Consider the following 19,851-nt stretch of genomic DNA (forward strand, 5'->3'; position numbering starts at 1 on the left):
TTCAGCTTTCGAGAGGTTACAGGGAGCATCCATCTTCACAAAACTGGATTTGCGTAATGCTTATCATTTGGTCCGCATCAGGGAGGGGGATGAGTGGAAAACTGCGTTTAACACCCCTAGGGGGCACTTTGAATACTTGGTCATGCCGTTTGGGCTGTCCAACTCCCCAGCAGTTTTCCAGGCACTGGTCAATGACGTGTTGCAAGATATGATCGATCAGTTCATATATGTCTACCTGGATGACATATTGATTTTTTCCTCTTCTCTCCAGGAACATGTGCAACACGTCCGACGAGTGCTTCAGAGGTTGCTAGAGAATGGGCTTTTTGTCAAGGCGGAGAAATGCGATTTTCATGCACAGTCTGTTCCTTTCCTAGGGTACATCGTCTCGTCTGAGGGAATGCGGATGGATCCTGAGAAGATTAAGGCTGTGGTGGATTGGCCAAGCCCAGACTCCCGCAAGGCCCTGCAGAGGTTTCTGGGGTTCGCCAATTTCTACCGGCGTTTTATTCGCAACTTCAGCCAACTAGTCGCACCTCTGACTGCCTTGACCTCCCCCAGAACTACGTTCAGGTGGTCAGACACAGCCGAGGCTGTGTTTGCCAAACTTAAAGGCCGCTTCGTTTCGGCCCCCATCCTTGTCGCCCCTGACTCTTCACGTCAGTTCGTGGTGGAGGTCGATGCGTCAGAGGTGGGAGTAGGTGCAGTGTTATCCCAACGCTCTTCCACAGACGACAAGATGCATCCCTGCGCATTTTTGTCCCATCGTCTATCCCCAGCTGAACGTAATTACGACATTGGTAACAGGGAGTTGTTGGCAGTCAAGTTAGCGTTGGAGGAATGGCGCCACTGGTTAGAAGGGTCGGGGGTACCTTTTATCGTCTGGACCGATCACAAGAACCTAGAATACATTAGGACCGCCAAAAGATTGAACTCCAGGCAGGCTCGGTGGGCACTTTTTTTCGGTCGTTTTGATTTTTCCCTCTCATACCGTCCGGGTTCCAAGAACATCAAGCCCGACGCTTTATCTCGTATATTTGATTTTTCCGAACGCCCGTCCACTCCCGAGTGCATTTTACCCGAAACCCTATTTGTTTCCACACTCACATGGGAGGTCGAATCGAGAGTCGAGAAGGCCTTAGAAGGGGTAACGCCTCCGCCCGGTTGCCCACCGAATCGTTTATTTGTGCCGGAGGGATTACGGTCGGACGTCATCCAGTGGGGTCATAGCTCCAACGTGGCTTGCCATCCAGGAGTCAATCGCACTAGCTTTTTAGTCAAGCAACGGTTCTGGTGGCCACTTATGGCTCGCGACATTCACGATTTTGTTTTGGCTTGTTCGGTCTGTGCCACTGGTAAGACTTCCAATCGACCTCCAGACGGGTTACTTCAGCCGCTGCCGGTTCCTTCGAGACCCTGGTCCCATATCGCTCTAGATTTTATCACCGCCCTCCCACCCTCCCAGGGTAACACAGTAGTTTTGACTGTGGTGGACCGATTCTCGAAGGCGGCCCATTTTATTCCCTTGCCCAAATTACCCTCAGCCAAGGAGACAGCGGTGACGATCGTGGACCACGTCTTTCGGTTACATGGCCTCCCTAGAGACGTGGTCTCCGACAGGGGACCCCAGTTTGTGTCCAAATTTTGGCGAGAGTTTTGTAGGTTACTGGGGGCGACGGTTAGTCTGTCCTCAGGGTTCCATCCCCAGAGCAATGGCCAGACCGAAAGAGCCAACCAAGATTTGGAGAGGATGTTACGATGTTTGGTCTCCAAGAACCCTTCCTCTTGGAGCCAACAACTGTCTATGGTGGAGTACGCACACAACACGTTACCGGTGTCGGCCATGGGCCTATCCCCGTTTGAATGTAGTGTAGGTTACCAGCCACCTATTTTTCCCAGTCTGGAATCCGAGGTTGCGGTCCCCTCCGCTCACGCCTTCGTCCAGAGGTGTCACCGCACTTGGACTAGAGCCCGTGAGACTCTACTCCAGGTGGGGGCGCGCACCAAGGCCAAGGCCGATCGCCACAGGTCAAGGCCTCCCGTATACGTCGTTGGTCAAAAAGTGTGGCTTTCAACCAGGAACATTCCTCTTCGCACCGTCTCTAATAAACTTGCACCCAAATTTATCGGCCCATTTCCTGTCACCAAGATCATTAGTCCGGTGGCAGTCCGCCTCAAGTTACCCCCTGCGTACAGGAGGGTCCATTCCGTTTTTCATGTTTCAAAGATCAAACCCGTGTTTCATTCTCACATTAATCCGCCTACCCCGGTTCCTCCCCCGCCGCGACTCGTAGATGGGGAGACCACATATTCGGTTAACCGCATTCTGGACTCTAGGCGGAGGGGACGCGGATTTCAGTACTTGGTGGACTGGGAAGGTTACGGTCCGGAGGAGAGAAGTTGGGTGCCTGCCAGAGACATCCTGGATCACTCCCTTATCGATGATTACAATCGACAGGTAGGGGAGCCTGGGAACGCCAGGAGGCGTTCTTAGGAGGAGGGGTACTGTCACGGTAGACACATTCACTGTACCTTCTAGTCTTGTGTTTGATGTTGTCGGTGTTGGTGACCCAGTCTTCGTGTTCCTGCCTCGTGTTCCTGCCTCGTGTTCCTGTTGCCCGTTGTTCTGTGGATTACTCATCGTCTTGTGGATTATTGTCGTCTCACTGTCTTCTCGTCTCTGCACTTCTTCACGGACCTGACCATTGAAGTCCCTGCGTCACCCACCACCATCGGCTTGTACTGTTTCCACCATTTGTCCCGTGACTGTGCACTTATTATTATAATAAAAGTTGTTACTCGCATTTGCTTCCTGTTCTCTATTCGGGTATCCATGACAACATTTGCATGCTTTGTTTGAATTTATCTCCACCTCCAGAAGTCCCTCCTCTTAAAATGCCTATAATATACCATGTAAAGTTACTTTAATTTAGACGATGTTGGAATGACTGCAGCTACCTACAAGCAATAAAGAACTTCTGCTTGCAAAACTTCCACCCTCTCCTGGTCTGAGCTTCTAACTTTTCTACAAAGAAAAAGATCACTACAGATGGTGCCGTGACCCGGATAGAATTAACTTCACCTGAATCCAGATTGGAATTCAAGCTCAAAGATCTGACTGCATTCTAGAGAGAATCTTACCTGAATACAGAACTGAAATCTCCACTCAACAAAGACTGAGTTCCAGAACTGAAATCTCCACTCAACAAAGACTGAGTTCCAGAACTGAAATCTCCACTCAACAAAGACTGAGTTCCAGAACTGAAATCTCCACTCAACAAAGACTGAGTTCCAGAACTGACTCCTGAAACTTCAAAGCTCAACAAAGAACAAACTTTTTTTGGCTGAGTTCCAGACGGAATCCTTTCCGTACAAACAACGATTTGGTGAGTTTCACTCTATTCAAAGAACCACTGAAGACCAGTACAAATCTCTGCGCCGTCAGAGAACAGTTATCAGACAGCTGCAGTGTCTGGCTAATAAAGTTACCCTTTAAAAGTTTATTTTAAAGATGAAAGTATAGCCTCTACATTGCTAGAGAAGGTATCCTCTAAAGTTAGGGAAGGTTAACATTACGTGTCAATATTGGTGAACCTCTGTTCGAACAGGGATGTGTTTATCCTCTTAAAGTTAGGAAGGTGAAAGATCCTTTGCATTTCCTTTTAGAGAAGATTAGCGTAACGTGCTAATATTTTCTGTGTTACCCTTTGCTCTGGGTAAGGAAGGTTAACTGTGTTATCGAGTGTAGCCTCTTTTGATCAGAGAAGATTTAGTGTTTTTGTTTGTTTTATCCTCTAAAAGTTAAGAAGGTGAAAGATCCTTTGCATTTTTCTTTTAGGGAAGATTAGCATAACATGCTAATAGTTTGTGATGTGTTGGTAACAAAGAAGTTTAACAAGATTTGATCTGTGTTAACAAGTATACCCTCTGTTGATCAGAGAAGTTTATTTTTTGATTGTGTGGTAACAAAAGAAATCCACAAAATGGTTAGAAGAAATGCTAGGCTAGTTCCATCAACTGAGAAAAATTGACTAGCTAGCCCTTTATGGACAGACAGTGAGTTCAAGTCATTGTTAGGAGAGAAAATGGATTCCATAATGACTGAGTCAGTTAGATTGGATTTGACAAAGAAATTTGGTATTGATCCAGACAAAGTTTGGTCTATTGAAGAATGCAAGAAGGGGTTAGGTGCATGTATCAGAAAGAAAAACATGAAAGGCATAATCTGTTGCCATAGAGAATATAGCTTATCCATTGCACAAAAACAAACTAGGTGTATTGATAAATTAAAAGAACAGAACAAACAAATGCACACTAAGGTGGGCCATAACAAGGCCTCAACCAAATGTGACTCAGAAGACCAACAGTCAGATGAAACTTATCCTGACTGATAAGCCTGTAGATTCAGTAAAGGTATGTGTTGCAAGAAGATCTCAGGGAATTGAGGGAACTGAAAGTGTTCCTCCCAACTCTTCTGTTGTCCAAAACCAAACTGTTGCCAAAGCACTCGGACCTAGAGACATAGAAAGACTATCCCAAAGCTTACCTTCAGTACGCACAGATTTTTCTGAATTTAGAAGGGCATTGATCAGTAAAATGCGTCTTTACGACATGTCGTTGGCAGAAGTCACACAGCTGATGTCACAAATTCTAACTGAATCTGAATTCAACAGTTTTGAGTCTGCTGTTACTTCTGAACTACAACATGCCAGAAAAGATGAATTGAGAGAGGGAGTTCTGAAAGCGTTGAAGAACATTGTTGGACCCAAAATTGACTGGTCGAAGATCACTAGTTGTTTACAGAAGAAGGGTGAAACTGTTAGTGAGTACACTCAAAGATTTTGCCAGTCAGCAGCAGCGTACAGTGGTATAGCTGACACTTCAGAGAAGGTGTTAGAAGATAATGGTCCCCTAGTTCGCACATGGTTTGATGGTCTATTGTCAGAACATAGAAAAGCATTGCCTTTCTTAGACTTAACATGGTCCACTAGAACCATACAAAACAACTTGGAGAGGTTAACTACTTGGGAAACAGATTCTGATGTCAAGGCAAGAGTAAAAATTGCAGCAGCATCCTTTAAGGTCAACACAGAGAATCAACAGAAACGCAAATGTCCTAAGAGAGAGGGCAGCAGTTGTTATTACTGTGGTAAACATGGACATTGGGGAAAGGAGTGTAGGAAAAACAAAAAGAACTTTAAACAAGTTAACAATGTTACTCAGCTCCTACTCAGTCTGCTTGCTACTCTGAAGCAGCCCGTCCCCTCGTCATTAAACTCGTTGGGCAGCTTGTTGATGTGTTAACCATTTGGGCTGTGAGTGCTTAATTTCCCCAGTAACTTCCAACAAAGATGAAAGACTTATTTTTGTTTAATAGAACAAAAGGAAAGTGACTGTCTCACCCTTCCTTTGGGGAACACCAAGTTAAGTAGACTCACAGCCTTAAATGTTATTTTACAGCACAGACCTTTCATCATTAAGTGTGTTAGGTCAGACTGTAAACGTAAAAAAAGCCCTCATGCAGTGTCCACAATAATGCCAAATATTGTCTTACAGCGTGCACCTGTCACGAATCCGTCCTCATGTATGCTGTCTGCTATGACTGAAGTTTTGTTAGAGGATGAAGGAGAAATTACTCACGATTGTGTTACGCTTACATATACACCTATGAGTGAAGTAAAAGAAAAAGGTAACAGACGAGCAGGTTATGCAGTAACGTCCACCACGGAAGTGTTAGCTTCAGGACGTCTTCCAGATCATTTTTCAGCTCAAGCTGCAGAACTAGTAGCCCTAACAAGAGCATGCACGCTAGCTTCAGGATCGGTTGCTAATATCTACACAGATTCCAGATATGCTTTTGTGGTAATTCATGATTTTGGTGTCAGGTTGAACGTGCAAACAGAACAATCAAAATCAGGCTAAGCAAAATGCATCCGGAAGGAGTACCATGGGTTGAAGCGTTGCCAGCAGTACTGTGTAGTATAAGAGCCTCACCTAACAGATCAGTAGGACTGAGCCCTCATGAGATTATTACTGGACGCCCAATGAAGATGCCAGGTGTGATTGATCTTAGAAATGCTGATGTACACATTGCCTCAGATGCCCTGATCACTTACTGTGAAAACCTCACAAAGGCAGTACAGAGTGCCAGAGAGAGAGTTGAGTCGTGTTGGCAGACTCCACCAGAAGGTGGACACACTATCATCCCAGGTCAATGGGTTATGATAAAGTCATCCAAAAACAAGCCATTAGAGCCTAAGTGGCACGGACCATATCAAGTGATGTTGATTACAGCTGCTGCAGTATTATGTCAGGGAAAGAAAACCTGGACTCATGTGTCACACTGTAAGGTTGTTCCTGCTCCAACAGGGATAGCATAGGACACGAACCAGTGGGGAGCCGAGGAAAGAACCGATTGCAACAGGCGTCGGGGGCCAACCCTTCGGTGAAGAATCCCTCATAGGCCTTCCCATCCATTAATCCATCCTCATCTCACTGCGTTCTTTAGGTGTCATAATTAAGAAATAGGGAAGAAGGAACAACAATAGCAGACTCGGAAAAGTTTACAACCCTAGTGTTTGAACAAATACTGCTCTCCTGTCTTTTGTTTTCTCTCTTCCTCTGTGCAGATAACACTTGATGGCTGAACCGAGACCCATATGCACCGACCTCCTCGTCTGCGTATGAAGACATAACCTCAAGAAACAACTAGACCCACTCCCGAGCCAACTATCACAAAAGGATAGAGAAAATAAAAATAAAAAATAAATACACAACGCAGAGACTACGAAACCTTCAGTAATACATCGACATGATCAAGATTGTCCTACTACTACACATCATGAAGATCGCACAAAGTCCGGACTCCAGAAACAACATATTCTTAGAGCTGATGAATATGTCACAAATGCCTTGTTTGCTGGAAAGAAAGTGTGCATGTCACATCCGAAGATGACTGCATTCCAGGACTCACTTTTGCACAAACATGGTGGTCCAACAAGACATTCTTGATCTTTCAGCAAAATTACACCAAGATGACTGAAGATAATTCTTCATGGTTCAGAAACTTGATTGATCACGAGAAAATCACAGTTCCAACCAGAAAAGACTCACGGACCCTAATTGCATGTTTTGTTTATGTGTCAACATGCAATTACAGAAAAACAAACACAGAACATGCCTTATGTGCCTGTAACTATCACAAGTTGCAAGAATGAATTTTTAATTGTTTAAATTTGTATATAGTGTGGGAGTAATTTAGAACTCCCAAAGGGGGAACTGAAGGAATACAAGTTTATTAAAAGGTTTAATCTAACTTCTAATACTATCATATATAAACTGAGAAAGTTCTGTTTGTTGAAGTTAGCATTTCAGGTTAGGATGGTAAATGATATCAGCTGTGAAACAGTTTCCAGAAAGAGAATCTGGCAAATCCTGTTTTCTCCATTGTAAGTTAAATGAGTCTGATCACTGAGACTTTCTTTAATGGCTCTGGGATGGCTCTTGGAACCAGAGTTCCTGGCCACTATCAGCATTTGAATAGTTATCCTGATTCCATTGGATTGGTAATGCCCTCAGAGTAGGGTGTGTTCGTACTACATTTGCATGCTTTGTTTGAATTTATCTCCACCTCCAGAAGTCCCTCCTCTTAAAATGCCTATAATATACCATGTAAAGTTACTTTAATTTAGACGATGTTGGAATGACTGCAGCTACCGACAAGCAATAAAGAACTTCTGCTTGGAAAACTTCCACCGTCTCCTGGTCTGAGCTTCTAACTTTTCTACAAAGAAAAAGTTCACAACACCCTTATCCCTCAACAGAAGCCTGCACACCTTTCAGGTTTTGGAAATAATCCTGTAACTTCAAAGGGACCTATTCATGATGTAATCAGCTATTCTCCTGACATGCTACCTCTTTTAGACTTTGTATACAAAAGCATCGAACCAGCGACAGTAACTGGCGCTGTTGCTTAGTTGGTCAAAGCGCCTGTCTAGTAAACAGGAGATCATGGATTCGAATCCCAGCAGTGCCTATGCCACAGGATGTGGGCACCGCTCACTTAATCTTTTACATATGTAAATCATTGCATGCTGAACAGTGTGCATCTGCACAAAATGAGGAAATCTAAGAAGTGATGTGGATCCAATAGCGTCTTAAAGCTTGTCTTTTGTGGCTCTGTGGCGCAATGGATAGCGCATTGGACTTCTAGATTGTGAATGGAGGTATTCAAAGGTTGTGGGTTCGAGTCCCACCAGAGTCGTGCATACCCTCTATTGCTCAGATGTCTTTGTGTTGGACAGGCATATGCTTAAAACTTGAATCCACAAACTACTTCAGAAGCATACCCTTCACGTTCTGCTTATTTCCCTTATTGGACACACCCAACTCAGATCACAGAGTACTCTACTAATTAACTTAAGTCACCTATTTAAATAAGAATAGGTTGAAATCCACTGGTCTAGGCCAAAATCTGCAACAACCTATTGTTGGCCACCTACCTAGAAAAAAAAGAAGAAAAAAAAAACACGCTTTCCATTTCTCCAAGCTGGAACAGCATTTAGATGTATCGTAACTGGAGGTTCCCGAAACATTTGAGACACGAGTACTGAGAGTTTCTATCCAGAAATAAATGGCTTGAGATATTCCCTTTTCCCTCAACAGAAGCCTGCACACCTTTCAGGTTTTGGAAATAATCCTGTAACTTCAAAGGGACCTATTCATGATGTAATCAGCTATTCTCCTGACATGCTACCTCTTTTAGACTTTGTATACAAAAGCATCGAACCAGTGACAGTAACTGGCGCTGTGGCTTAGTTGGTTAAAGCGCCTGTCTAGTAAACAGGAGATCCTGGGTTCGAATCCCAGCACTGTCTTATCTGTGGCTTCTAAGAGTAGTCATTCAATCATCTCTGATGTGAAAGTCTTGGCAGGAAAGACAATCTGGTCTTTTCGGTTGCAAATGAAGGTTTTAAAAAGTTTCCCGTTTTTTGGGTCCCACCAGAGTCACGAATGGTGTCCCTTTGCACAGACGTCTTTACCAGACTGACATTTGCTTAAAGCTGGGGTTTTCCAACTTTTTCAGAAGCCTACGCAGCACATTTTTCTTCTTTTCCTTATTGAGCACACCCAAGTCAGATCGTCCAGTACGTTACTTATCAATCAATTATTTGATTCACCTGTATTAAATGAGAGAGATAATAAAACAAATATATATATGTGGTGCAGATGCGCTTCAAGAATGGTTTGCAAGTTCCTGGCTTAGGCCTGAAATCTGCTACTACCGATTGATATGGTCAAGCCTATGGATATTTGTACAAACAAAGTCTTTACATATATGAAGAATAATACATGGATATCTTTCTGGATTTTGCCCTTTCATATCAGAAGAAGGCTCAGGAAACATTTTAGGCATGACTATCGAGAGTGTAGAGCCAAAATTAAATGAGTTCAGACATTCCCTTGAGGCGTGAAAGGCCCTCGTGTTTTGGAAACAATCCTCTTACCTCTAAGGGACCTCGTTCATGACGTGATCAGCTGTTTTCCTGATGTGGTACCTCTTTTAGACTTGTTTTACCAACAAATTTCACAGTATCTGGCGCTGTGGCTTAGCTGGTCAAAGCGCCTGTCTCGTAAACAGGAGATCCTGGGTCCAAATCCCAGCAGTGCCTTTGGCACAGGATATGGGAGTGCTTAACCTTTTCACATATGAAAGTCTTGGCATGACGAACTGTGTTTACCTGCACAAAACTGGAAAAACTAAGAAGTGCTGCGCATGCAACACTTCCCTGAAGTGTGTCATTTTATGGTACAATGGATACAACTTTGGACTTCTAGGATGCGAATGGAGAAATTCCCTGGTTGTGAGTCCCACCAGAATAGTCAGTGGCCTCTTTAGCTCTGATGTCTCTGTGAGTCAGACATATGCTTAAAACTTGAATCCACAAACTACTTCAGAAGCCTACCCTTCACATTCTGCTCATCTCCCTTATTGGACACACCCACGTCAGATCATTGAGTACTCTACTAAGTAGCTCAATTAACTCTGTTGAAATAAAGAAGATAACGAAAATGTATAGCGTCTGGGAGGTTTCGAGAATGGTTTGAAAACCACTGGCTTAGGCCAGAATCTGCTACTTCCTATTGTTGAGATTCAGCCTCTGGATGTATTCAAAACAGTCTTTACAAATATGAATATATAATTCATGAAAATCTTTCTGGATTTTGTCTTTCAGATCAGCTGAAAGCATAGCAGAGATTGCTTTCCATTTCTCCCAGCTGAGACAGAATTTAGATGTATTGTAACTGGAGGTTCCAAAAACATTTCAGACACAAGTATTGAGAGTTTCAGATATTCCCTCTTTCTTCAACAGAGCCCTGCATGCCCCTCGGGTTTTGGAAATAATCCCCTAACCTCTTTCATGATGTAATCAGCTATTTTCCTGACCTGCTACCTCTTTTAGACTTTTTATGCCAACACATTGTAGAAGGTTCAGCAAGTGGCGCTGTGGCTTAGTTGGTCAAAGCGCCTGTCTTGTAAACAGGAGATCCTGGGTTCGAATCCCAGCAGTGCCTATGCCACAGGATGTGGGCACCACTCACTTAATCTTTTACATATGTAAATCTTTGCATGCTGAACAGTGTGCATCTGCACAAAATGTGGAAATCTAAGAAGTGATGTGCATCCAATAGCGTCTTAAAGTTTGTCTTTTGTGGCTCTGTGGCGCAATGGATAGCGCATTGGACTTCTAGATTGTGAATGGAGATATTCAAAGGTTGTTGGTTCGAGTCCCACCAGAGTCGTGCATACCCTCTATTGCTCAGATGTTTTGGAAACAATCCTCTTACCTCTAAGGGACCTCGTTCATGACGTGATCAGCTGTTTTCCTGATGTGGTACCTCTTTTAGACTTGTTTTACCAACAAATTTCACAGTATCTGGCGCTGTGGCTTAGCTGGTCAAAGCGCCTGTCTCGTAAACAGAAGATCCTGGGTTCAAATCCCAGTAGTGCCTTTGGCACAGGATATGGGAGTGCTTAACCTTTTCACATATGAAAGTCTTTGCATGACGAACTGTGTTTACCTGCACAAAACTGGAAAAACTAAGAAGTGCTGCGCATGCAATACTTCCCTGAAGTGTGTCATTTTATGGTACAATGGATACAACTTTGGACTTCTAGGATGCGAATGGAGAAATTCCCTGGTTGTGAGTCCCACCAGAATAGTCAGTGGCCTCTTTTGCTCTGATGTCTCTGTGAGTCAGACATATGCTTAAAACTTGAATCCACAAACTACTTCAGAAGCATACCCTTCACGTTCTGCTTATTTCCCTTATTTGACACACCCAACTCAGATCACAGAGTACTCTACTAATTAACTTAAGTCACCTATTTAAATAAGAATAGGTTGAAATCCACTGGCCTGGGCCAAAATCTGCAACAACCTATTGTTGGCCACCTACCTAGAAGAAAAATAAGAAAAAAAAACACGCTTTCCATTTCTCCAAGCTGAAACAGCATTTAGATGTATCGTAACTGGAGGTTCCCGAAACATTTGAGACACGAGTACTGAGAGTTTCGATCCAGAAATAAATGGCTTGAGATATTCCCTTGTCCCTCAACAGAAGCCTGCACACATTTCAGGTTTTGGAAATAATCCTGTAACTTCAAAGGGACCTATTCATGATGTAATCAGCTATTCTTTTGACATGCTACCTCTTTTAGAATTTGTATACAAAAGCATCGAACCAGTGACAGTAACTGGCGCTGTGGCTTAGTTGGTCAAAGCGCCTGTCTAGTAAACAGGAGATCCTGGGCTCGAATCCCAGCAGTGCCTAATCTGTGGCTTCTAAGAGTAGTCATTTAACCTTCTCTGACGTGAAAGTCTTGGCAGGAAAGACAATCTGGACTTCTCGGTTGCAAATGAAGGTTTTAAAAAGGTTGTCGTTTTTTGGGTCCCACCAGAGTCACGAATGGTGTCCCTTTGCACAGACGTCTTTACCAGACTGACATTTGCTTAAAGCTGGGGTTTTCCAACTTTTTCAGAAGCCTACGCAACACATTTTTCTTCTTTTCCTTATTGAGCACACCCAAGTCAGATCGTCGAGTACGTTACTTATCAATCAATTATTTGATTCACCTGTATTAAATGAGAGAGATAATAAAAAATATATATATATGTGGTGCAGATGCGCTTCAAGAATGGTTTGCAAGCTCCTGGCTTAGGCCTGAAATCTGCTACTACCTATTGATATGGTCAAGCCTATGGATATTTGTACAAACAAAGTCTTTACATATATGAAGAATAATACATGGATAACTTTCTGGATTTTGCCATTTCATATCAGAAGAAGGCTCAGGAAACATTTTAGGCATGACTATCGAGAGTGTAGAGCCAAAATTAAATGAGTTCAGACATTCCCTTGAGGCGTGAAATGCCCTCGTGTTTTGGAAACAATCCTCTTACCTCTAAGGGACCTCTTTCATGACGTGATCAGCTGTTTTCCTGATGTGCTACCTCTTTTAGACTTGTTTTACCAACAAATTTCACTGATCTGTGGCTTAGCTGGTCAAAGCGCCTGTCTCGTAAACAGGAGATCCTGGGTTCAAATCCCAGCAGTGCCTTTGGCACAGGATATGGGAGTGCTTAACCTTTTCACATATGAAAGTCTTTGCATGACGAACTGTGTTTACCTGCACAAAACTGGAAAAACTAAGAAGTGCTGCGCATGCAACACTTCCCTGAAGTGTGTCATTTTATGGTACAATGGATAGAACTTTGGACTTCTAGGATGCGAATGGAGAAATTCCCTGGTTGTGAGTCCCACCAGAATAGTCAGTGGCCTCTTTAGCTCTGATGTCTCTGTGAGTCAGACATATGTTTAAAACTGGGGTCCACAAACTACTTCAGAAGCCTACCCTTCACATTCTGCTCATCTCCCTTATTGGACACACCCACGTCAGATCATTGAGTACTCTACTAAGTAGCTCAATTAACTCTGTTGAAATAAGGAAGATAACGAAAATGTATAGCGTCTGGGAGGTTTCGAGAATGGTTTGAAAACCACTGGCTTAGGCCAGAATCTGCTACTTCCTATTGTTGAGATCCAGCCTCTGGATGTATTCAAAACAGTCTTTACAAATATGAATATATAATTCATGAAAAGCTTTCTGGATTTTGTCTTTCAGATCAGCTGAAAGCATAGCAGAGATTGCTTTCCATTTCTCCTAGCTGAGACAGAGTTTAGATGTATTGTAACTGGAGGTTCCAAAAACATTTCAGAAACACGTATTGAGAGTTTGAGATATTCCCTCTTTCTTCAACAGAGCCCTGAATGCGCCTCGGGTTTTGGAAATAATCCCCTAACCTCTTTCATGATGTAATCAGCTATTTTCCTGACCTGCTACCTCTTTTACACTTTTTATAGCAACACATTGTAGAAGGTTCAGCAAGTGGCGCTGTGGCTTAGTTGGTCAAAGCGCCTGTCTTGTAAACAGGAGATCCTGGGTTCGAATCTCAGCAGTGCCTATGCCAGTGGATGTGGGCACCGCTCACTTAATCTTTTACATATGTAAATCTTTGCATGCTGAACAGTGTGCATCTGCACAAAATGTGGAAATCTAAGAAGTGATGTGCATGCAATAGCGTCTTAAAGCTTGTCTTTTGTGGCTCTGTGGCGCAATGGATAGCGCATTGGACTTCTAGATTGTGAATGGAGATATTCAAAGGTTGTGGGTTCGAGTCCCACCAGAGTCGTGCATACCCTCTTTTGCTCAGATGTCTTTGTGTTGGACAAGCATATGCTTAAAACTTGAATCCACAAACTACTTCAGAAGCATACCCTTCACGTTCTGCTTATTTCCCTTATTGGACACACCCAACTCAGATCACAGAGTACTCTACTAATTAACTTAAGTCACCTATTTAAATAAGAATAGGTTGAAATCCACTGGCCTAGGCCAAAATCTGCAACAACCTGTTGTTGGCCACCTACCTAGAAAAAAAAAGAAGAAAAAAAAACACGCTTTCCATTTCTCCAAGCTGAAACAGCATTTAGATGTATCGTAACTAGAGGTTCCCGAAACATTTGAGACACGAGTACTGAGAGTTTCGATCCAGAAATAAATGGCTTGAGATATTCCCTTGTCCCTTGAAGGAATACAAGTTTATTAAAAGGTTTAATCTAACTTCTAATACTATCATATATAAACTGAGAAAGTTCTGTTTGTTGAAGTTAGCATTTCAGGTTAGGATGGTAAATGATATCAGCTGTGAAACAGTTTCCAGCAAGAGAATCTGGCAAATCCTGTTTTCTCCATTGTAAGTTAAATGAGTCTGATCACTGAGACTTTCTTTAATGGCTCTGGGATGGCTCTTGGAACCAGAGTTCCTGGCCACTATCAGCATTTGAATAGTTATCATGATTCCATTGGATTGGTAATGCCCTCAGAGTAGGGTGTGTTCGTACTACATTTGCATGCTTTGTTTGAATTTGTCTCCACCTCCAGAAGTCCCTCCTCTTAAAATGCCTATAATATACCATGTAAAGTTACTTTAATTTAGACGATGTTGGAATGACTGCAGCTACCGACAAGCAATAAAGAACTTCTGCTTGGAAAACTTCCACCGTCTCCTGGTCTGAGCTTCTAACTTTTCTACAAAGAAAAAGTTCACAACACCCTTATCCCTCAACAGAAGCCTGCACACCTTTCAGGTTTTGGAAATAATCCTGTAACTTCAAAGGGACCTATTCATAATGTAATCAGCTATTCTCCTGACATGCTACCTCTTTTAGACTTTGTATACAAAAGCATCGAACCAGCGACAGTAACTGGCGCTGTTGCTTAGTTGGTCAAAGCGCCTGTCTAGTAAACAGGATATCATGGATTCGAATCCCAGCAGTGCCTATGCCACAGGATGTGGGCACCGCTCACTTAATCTTTTACATATGTAAATCTTTGCATGCTGAACAGTGTGCATCTGCACAAAATGAGGAAATCTAAGAAGTGATGTGCATGCAATAGCGTCTTAAAGCTTGTCTTTTCTGGCTCTGTGGCGCAATGGATAGCGCATTGGACTTCTAGATTGTGAATGGAGGTATTCAAAGGTTGTGGGTTCGAGTCCCACCAGAGTCGTGCATACCCTCTATTGCTCAGATGTCTTTGTGTTGGACAGGCATATGCTTAAAACTTGAATCCACAAACTACTTCAGAAGCATACCCTTCACGTTCTGCTTATTTCCCTTATTGGACACACCCAACTCAGATCACAGAGTACTCTACTAATTGACTTAAGTCACCTATTTAAATAAGAATAGGTTGAAATCCACTGGCCTAGGCCAAAATCTGCAACAACCTATTGTTGGCCACCTACCTAGAAAAAAAGAAGAAAAAAAACACGCTTTCCATTTCTCCAAGCTGAAACAGCATTTAGATGTATCGTGACTGGAGGTTCCCGAAACATTTGAGACACGAGTACTGAGAGTTTCGATCCAGAAATAAATGGCTTGAGATATTCCCTTGTCCCTCAACAGAAGCCTGCACACCTTTCAGGTTTTGGAAATAATCCTGTAACTTCAAAGGGACCTATTCATGATGTAATCAGCTATTCTCCTGACATGCTACCTTAGACTTTGTATACAAAAGCATCGAACTAGTGACAGTAACTGGCGCTGTGGCTTAGTTGGTTAAAGCACCTGTCTAGTAAACAGGAGATCCTGGGTTTGAATCCCAGCAGTGTCTTATCTGTGGCTTCTAAGAATAGTCATTCAATCATCTCTGATGTGAAAGACAATCTGGACTGCTCGGTTGCAAATGAAGGTTTTAAAAAGTGTGCCGTTTTTTGGGTCCCACCAGAGTCACGAATGGTGTCCCTTTGCACAGACGTCTTTACCAGACTGACATTTGCTTAAAGCTGGGGTTTTCCAACTTTTTCAGAAGCCTACGCAGCACATTTTTCTTCTTTTCCTTATTGAGCACACCCAAGTCAGATCGTCCAGTACGTTACTTATCAATCAATTATTTGATTCACCTGTATTAAATGAGAGAGATAATAAAAAATATATATATATGTGGTGCAGATGCGCTTCAAGAATGGTTTGCAAGCTCCTGGCTTAGGCCTGAAATCTGCTACTACCGATTGATATGGTCAAGCCTTGTGGATATTTGTACAAACAAAGTCTTTACATATATGAAGAATAATACATGGATATCTTTCTGGATTTTGCCCTTTCATATCAGAAGAAGGCTCAGGAAACATTTTAGGCATTACTATCGAGAGTGTAGAGCCAAAATTAAATGAGTTCAGACATTCCCTTGAGGCGTGAAAGGCCCTCGTGTTTTGGAAACAATCCTCTTACCTCTAAGGGACCTCGTTCATGACGTGATCAGCTGTTTTCCTGATGTGGTACCTCTTTTAGACTTGTTTTACCAACAAATTTCACAGTACCTGGCGCTGTGGCTTAGCTGGTCAAAGCGCCTGTCTCGTAAACAGGAAATCCTGGGTTCAAATCCCAGCAGTGCCTTTGGCACAGGATATGGGAGTGCTTAACCTTTTCACATATGAAAGTCTTTGCATGACGAACTGTGTTTACCTGCACAAAACTGGAAAAACTTAAAAAGTGCTGCGCATGCAACACTTCCCTGAAGTGTGTCATTTTATGGTACAATGGATAGAACTTTGGACTTCTAGGATGCGAATGGAGAAATTCCCTGGTTGTGAGTCCCACCAGAATAGTCAGTGGCCTCTTTTGCTCTGATGTCTCTGTGAGTCAGACATATGTTTAAAACTGGGGTCCACAAACTACTTCAGAAGCCTACCCTTCACATTCTGCTCATCTCCCTTATTGGACACACCCACGTCAGATCATTGAGTACTCTACTAAGTAGCTCAATTAACTCTGTTGAAATAAGGAAGATAACGAAAATGTATAGCGTCTGGGAGGTTTCGAGAATGGTTTGAAAACCACTGGCTTCTGCCAGAATCTGCTACTTCCTATTGTTGAGATCCAGCCTCTGGATGTATTCAAAACAGTCTTTACAAATATGAATATATAATTCATGAAAATCTTTCTGGATTTTGTCTTTCAGATCAGCTGAAAGCATAGCAGAGATTGCTTTCCATTTCTCCCAGCTGAGACAGAATTTAGATGTATTGTAACTGGAGGTTCCAAAAACATTTCAGACACAAGTATTGAGAGTTTCAGATATTCCCTCTTTCTTCAACAGAGCCCTGCATGCCCCTCGGGTTTTGGAAATAATACCCTAACCTCTTTCATGATGTAATCAGCTATTTTCCTGACCTGCTACCTCTTTTAGAGTTTTTATGCCAACACATTGTAGAGAGTTCAGCAAGTGGCGCTGTGGCTTAGTTGGTCAAAGCGCCTGTCTTGTAAACAGGAGATCCTGGGTTCGAATCCCAGCAGTGCCTATGCCACAGGATGTGGGCACGACTCACTTAATCTTTTACATATGTAAATCTTTGCATGCTGAACAGTGTGCATCTGCACAAAATGAGGAAATCTAAGAAGTGATGTGCATGCAATAGCGTCTTAAAGTTCGTCTTTTGTGGCTCTGTGGCGCAATGGATAGCGCATTGGACTTCTAGATTGTGAATGGAGATATTCAAAGGTTGTGGGTTTGAGTCCCACCAGAGTCGTGCATACCCTCTATTGCTCAGATGTTTTGGAAACAATCCTCTTACCTCTAAGGGACCTCATTCATGACGTGATCAGCTGTTTTCCTGATGTGGTACCTCTTTTAGACTTGTTTTACCAACAATATTCCCAGTATCTGGCGCTGTGGCTTAGCTGGTCAAAGCGCCTGTCTTGTAAACAGGAGATCCTGGGTTCAAATCCCAGCAGTGCCTTTGGCACAGGATATGGGAGTGCTTAACCTTTTCACATATGAAAGTCTTTGCATGACGAACTGTGTTTACCTGCACAAAACTGGAAAAACTAAGAAGTGCTGCGCATGCAACACTTCCCTGAAGTGTGTCATTTTATGGTACAATGGATAGAACTTTGGACTTCTAGGATGCGAATGGAGAAATTCCCTGGTTGTGAGTCCCTTCAGAATAGTCAGTGGCCTCTTTTGCTCTGATGTCTCTGTGAGTCAGACATATGCTTAAAACTTGAATCCACAAACTACTTCAGCATACCCTTCACGTTCTGCTTATTTCCCTTATTGGACACACCCAACTCAGATCACAGAGTACTCTACTAAGTAGCTCAATTAACCCTTTTGAAATAAGGAAGATAACAAAAATGTATAGCATCTGGGAGGTTTCGAGAATGGTTTGAAAACCACTGGCTTAGGCCAGAATCTGCTACTTCCTATTGTTGAGATCCAGCCTCTGGATGTATTCAAAATAGTCTTTACTACGGTGGCCGAGAAGGGTCACAACACATACAAACCCCACAACAACTACATATTCAGAAAACACATACAAATTCAGAAAACACATGCAAACAACGCCACAACAACTACATATTCAGAAAACACATACAAATTCAGAAAACACATACAAATTCAGAAAACACATGCAAATTCAGAAAACAACTTTGTCGATTTCACATTCGCTGCAAATATTCGCAGCACGAGCAAATAGGGAAACGAACTGCAAACTGCAAAAACACAACGGAAATGTTTCCGGGGGGGCCATAATCAGTGACGGACCCGCATCCATCCGGTTGTATTAGCGCTATTTTTTGAATGTGTGCTGTGCTTTTGTTGTCTCAAGAGGTAAGTGTTTCTCTTTCATTATGACAGACTTGTCGATGTGCTCTGATACCGAAGTGGTTTTGTGTGTTTTTAACATATTAAGTTATTGTCCCCATAACGTATTAATCTGCCAACGTTGTTAGCTGGAAACTAAGTTAGCTGGCTAGCTCGCGTCTGGCCATTAAATAGATCCATTACTGGCGTTTGTACAATGTTGTCCTGATATCTGAACTATTTATTTAATTTTTAGTTTGAAATGTTCTGTCCGTATTGTGCCGAGCAACTGGGGGACGCTCCCAAGTTTTGCACGTCGTGTGGTCTGAACGTGGGGTTCCTTACGGAGCGTCAGCCTACAGGTAACATCCCCTTACTGTGTTCCTATTTATACATTTATCAACCCCATTAAAGCATATTAGTTTTTATAATTAATCTTTCTGTCTGTGTGTGTGTGTGTGTGTGTGTGTGTGTGTGTGTGTGTGTGTGTGTGTGTGTGTGTGTGTGTTGTGTCGGTCCAGAGGATGACCTAATACGTGCTTACTTTAGAAAGGACCACTCCAACGACGTTATTCGCGATTTTTTGGAGTCAAAGCATGGTATTGTAATGAGCCTGAAAACTCTAAAAAAGAAGGCTGAAACGGCTAAATCTAAGTCGGAGAGCAAATTACAGTCCACTGGAGACTGTGAATGCTGCCATCACTAGTGAATTGAACGGCTCAGGACAGCTGTTGGGCTACAGGGCTATGTGGCAGACCCTGAGACAGAAGCATTCACTGACAGTGAAACAAGACGATGTCATGCAAGCCCTCAGATTATTAAATCCAACAGGAGTATCTCTCCGTCATAGGCGCAGGTTTGTTAGGCGATCCTATTGCTCTGCAGGACCCAATCAGGTGTGGCACGTGGATGGCTATGACAAGCTCAAGCCCTTTGGGATTGCCATCAGTGGCTGCATCGATGGGTATTCAAGGCGGGTTATGTGGCTCAGTAGTGGCAGCACCAACAACGACCCTGCAGTAATAGCTGTAGGGTCTGGACCAATCAGACACACACTAATCATTCATATTCACTATATTTAATGAATATAAAGGTCTATGAAACTCTCCCCCAAAACTAACCTCACAAATGAAGTTACT

At 42.9% G+C, this 19,851-nt stretch overlaps 16 non-coding genes across 16 annotated transcripts; all 16 read left to right on the top strand.

Annotated features, from left to right (window-relative positions):
* The first annotated feature begins 7,961 nt into the window (after window positions 1-7,961).
* Window positions 7,962-8,035, top strand: trnat-agu (transfer RNA threonine (anticodon AGU)). The gene has a single exon. It is a non-coding gene; the product is annotated as a tRNA-Thr (tRNA).
* Window positions 8,036-8,174: 139 nt separating this feature from the next.
* Window positions 8,175-8,263, top strand: trnar-ucu (transfer RNA arginine (anticodon UCU)). The gene is given in 2 exon segments: window positions 8,175-8,211; window positions 8,228-8,263. It is a non-coding gene; the product is annotated as a tRNA-Arg (tRNA).
* A 539-nt stretch (window positions 8,264-8,802) lies between these two features.
* On the top strand, window positions 8,803-8,876 carry trnat-agu (transfer RNA threonine (anticodon AGU)). Its single transcript has one exon. It is a non-coding gene; the product is annotated as a tRNA-Thr (tRNA).
* A 721-nt stretch (window positions 8,877-9,597) lies between these two features.
* On the top strand, window positions 9,598-9,671 carry trnat-cgu (transfer RNA threonine (anticodon CGU)). The gene has a single exon. It is a non-coding gene; the product is annotated as a tRNA-Thr (tRNA).
* An 830-nt stretch (window positions 9,672-10,501) lies between these two features.
* trnat-ugu (transfer RNA threonine (anticodon UGU)) lies at window positions 10,502-10,575 on the top strand. Its single transcript has one exon. It is a non-coding gene; the product is annotated as a tRNA-Thr (tRNA).
* Window positions 10,576-10,714: 139 nt separating this feature from the next.
* trnar-ucu (transfer RNA arginine (anticodon UCU)) lies at window positions 10,715-10,803 on the top strand. Its single transcript is given in 2 exon segments — window positions 10,715-10,751; window positions 10,768-10,803. It is a non-coding gene; the product is annotated as a tRNA-Arg (tRNA).
* Window positions 10,804-10,939: 136 nt separating this feature from the next.
* trnat-cgu (transfer RNA threonine (anticodon CGU)) lies at window positions 10,940-11,013 on the top strand. Its single transcript has one exon. It is a non-coding gene; the product is annotated as a tRNA-Thr (tRNA).
* Window positions 11,014-11,760: 747 nt separating this feature from the next.
* trnat-agu (transfer RNA threonine (anticodon AGU)) lies at window positions 11,761-11,834 on the top strand. Its single transcript has one exon. It is a non-coding gene; the product is annotated as a tRNA-Thr (tRNA).
* Window positions 11,835-13,452: 1,618 nt separating this feature from the next.
* Window positions 13,453-13,526, top strand: trnat-ugu (transfer RNA threonine (anticodon UGU)). The gene has a single exon. It is a non-coding gene; the product is annotated as a tRNA-Thr (tRNA).
* A 139-nt stretch (window positions 13,527-13,665) lies between these two features.
* Window positions 13,666-13,754, top strand: trnar-ucu (transfer RNA arginine (anticodon UCU)). The gene is given in 2 exon segments: window positions 13,666-13,702; window positions 13,719-13,754. It is a non-coding gene; the product is annotated as a tRNA-Arg (tRNA).
* Window positions 13,755-15,044: 1,290 nt separating this feature from the next.
* trnar-ucu (transfer RNA arginine (anticodon UCU)) lies at window positions 15,045-15,133 on the top strand. The gene is given in 2 exon segments: window positions 15,045-15,081; window positions 15,098-15,133. It is a non-coding gene; the product is annotated as a tRNA-Arg (tRNA).
* A 532-nt stretch (window positions 15,134-15,665) lies between these two features.
* On the top strand, window positions 15,666-15,739 carry trnat-agu (transfer RNA threonine (anticodon AGU)). The gene has a single exon. It is a non-coding gene; the product is annotated as a tRNA-Thr (tRNA).
* A 708-nt stretch (window positions 15,740-16,447) lies between these two features.
* Window positions 16,448-16,521, top strand: trnat-cgu (transfer RNA threonine (anticodon CGU)). Its single transcript has one exon. It is a non-coding gene; the product is annotated as a tRNA-Thr (tRNA).
* Window positions 16,522-17,352: 831 nt separating this feature from the next.
* On the top strand, window positions 17,353-17,426 carry trnat-ugu (transfer RNA threonine (anticodon UGU)). The gene has a single exon. It is a non-coding gene; the product is annotated as a tRNA-Thr (tRNA).
* A 139-nt stretch (window positions 17,427-17,565) lies between these two features.
* Window positions 17,566-17,654, top strand: trnar-ucu (transfer RNA arginine (anticodon UCU)). The gene is given in 2 exon segments: window positions 17,566-17,602; window positions 17,619-17,654. It is a non-coding gene; the product is annotated as a tRNA-Arg (tRNA).
* Window positions 17,655-17,790: 136 nt separating this feature from the next.
* Window positions 17,791-17,864, top strand: trnat-ugu (transfer RNA threonine (anticodon UGU)). The gene has a single exon. It is a non-coding gene; the product is annotated as a tRNA-Thr (tRNA).
* The last annotated feature ends 1,987 nt before the right edge of the window (window positions 17,865-19,851 follow it).

The sequence above is a fragment of the Siphateles boraxobius genome, unplaced genomic scaffold (assembly GCF_051911475.1).
Source record: "Siphateles boraxobius isolate OS27281-9 unplaced genomic scaffold, OSU_SipBor_1 6, whole genome shotgun sequence".
NCBI lineage: Eukaryota > Metazoa > Chordata > Actinopteri > Cypriniformes > Leuciscidae > Siphateles > Siphateles boraxobius.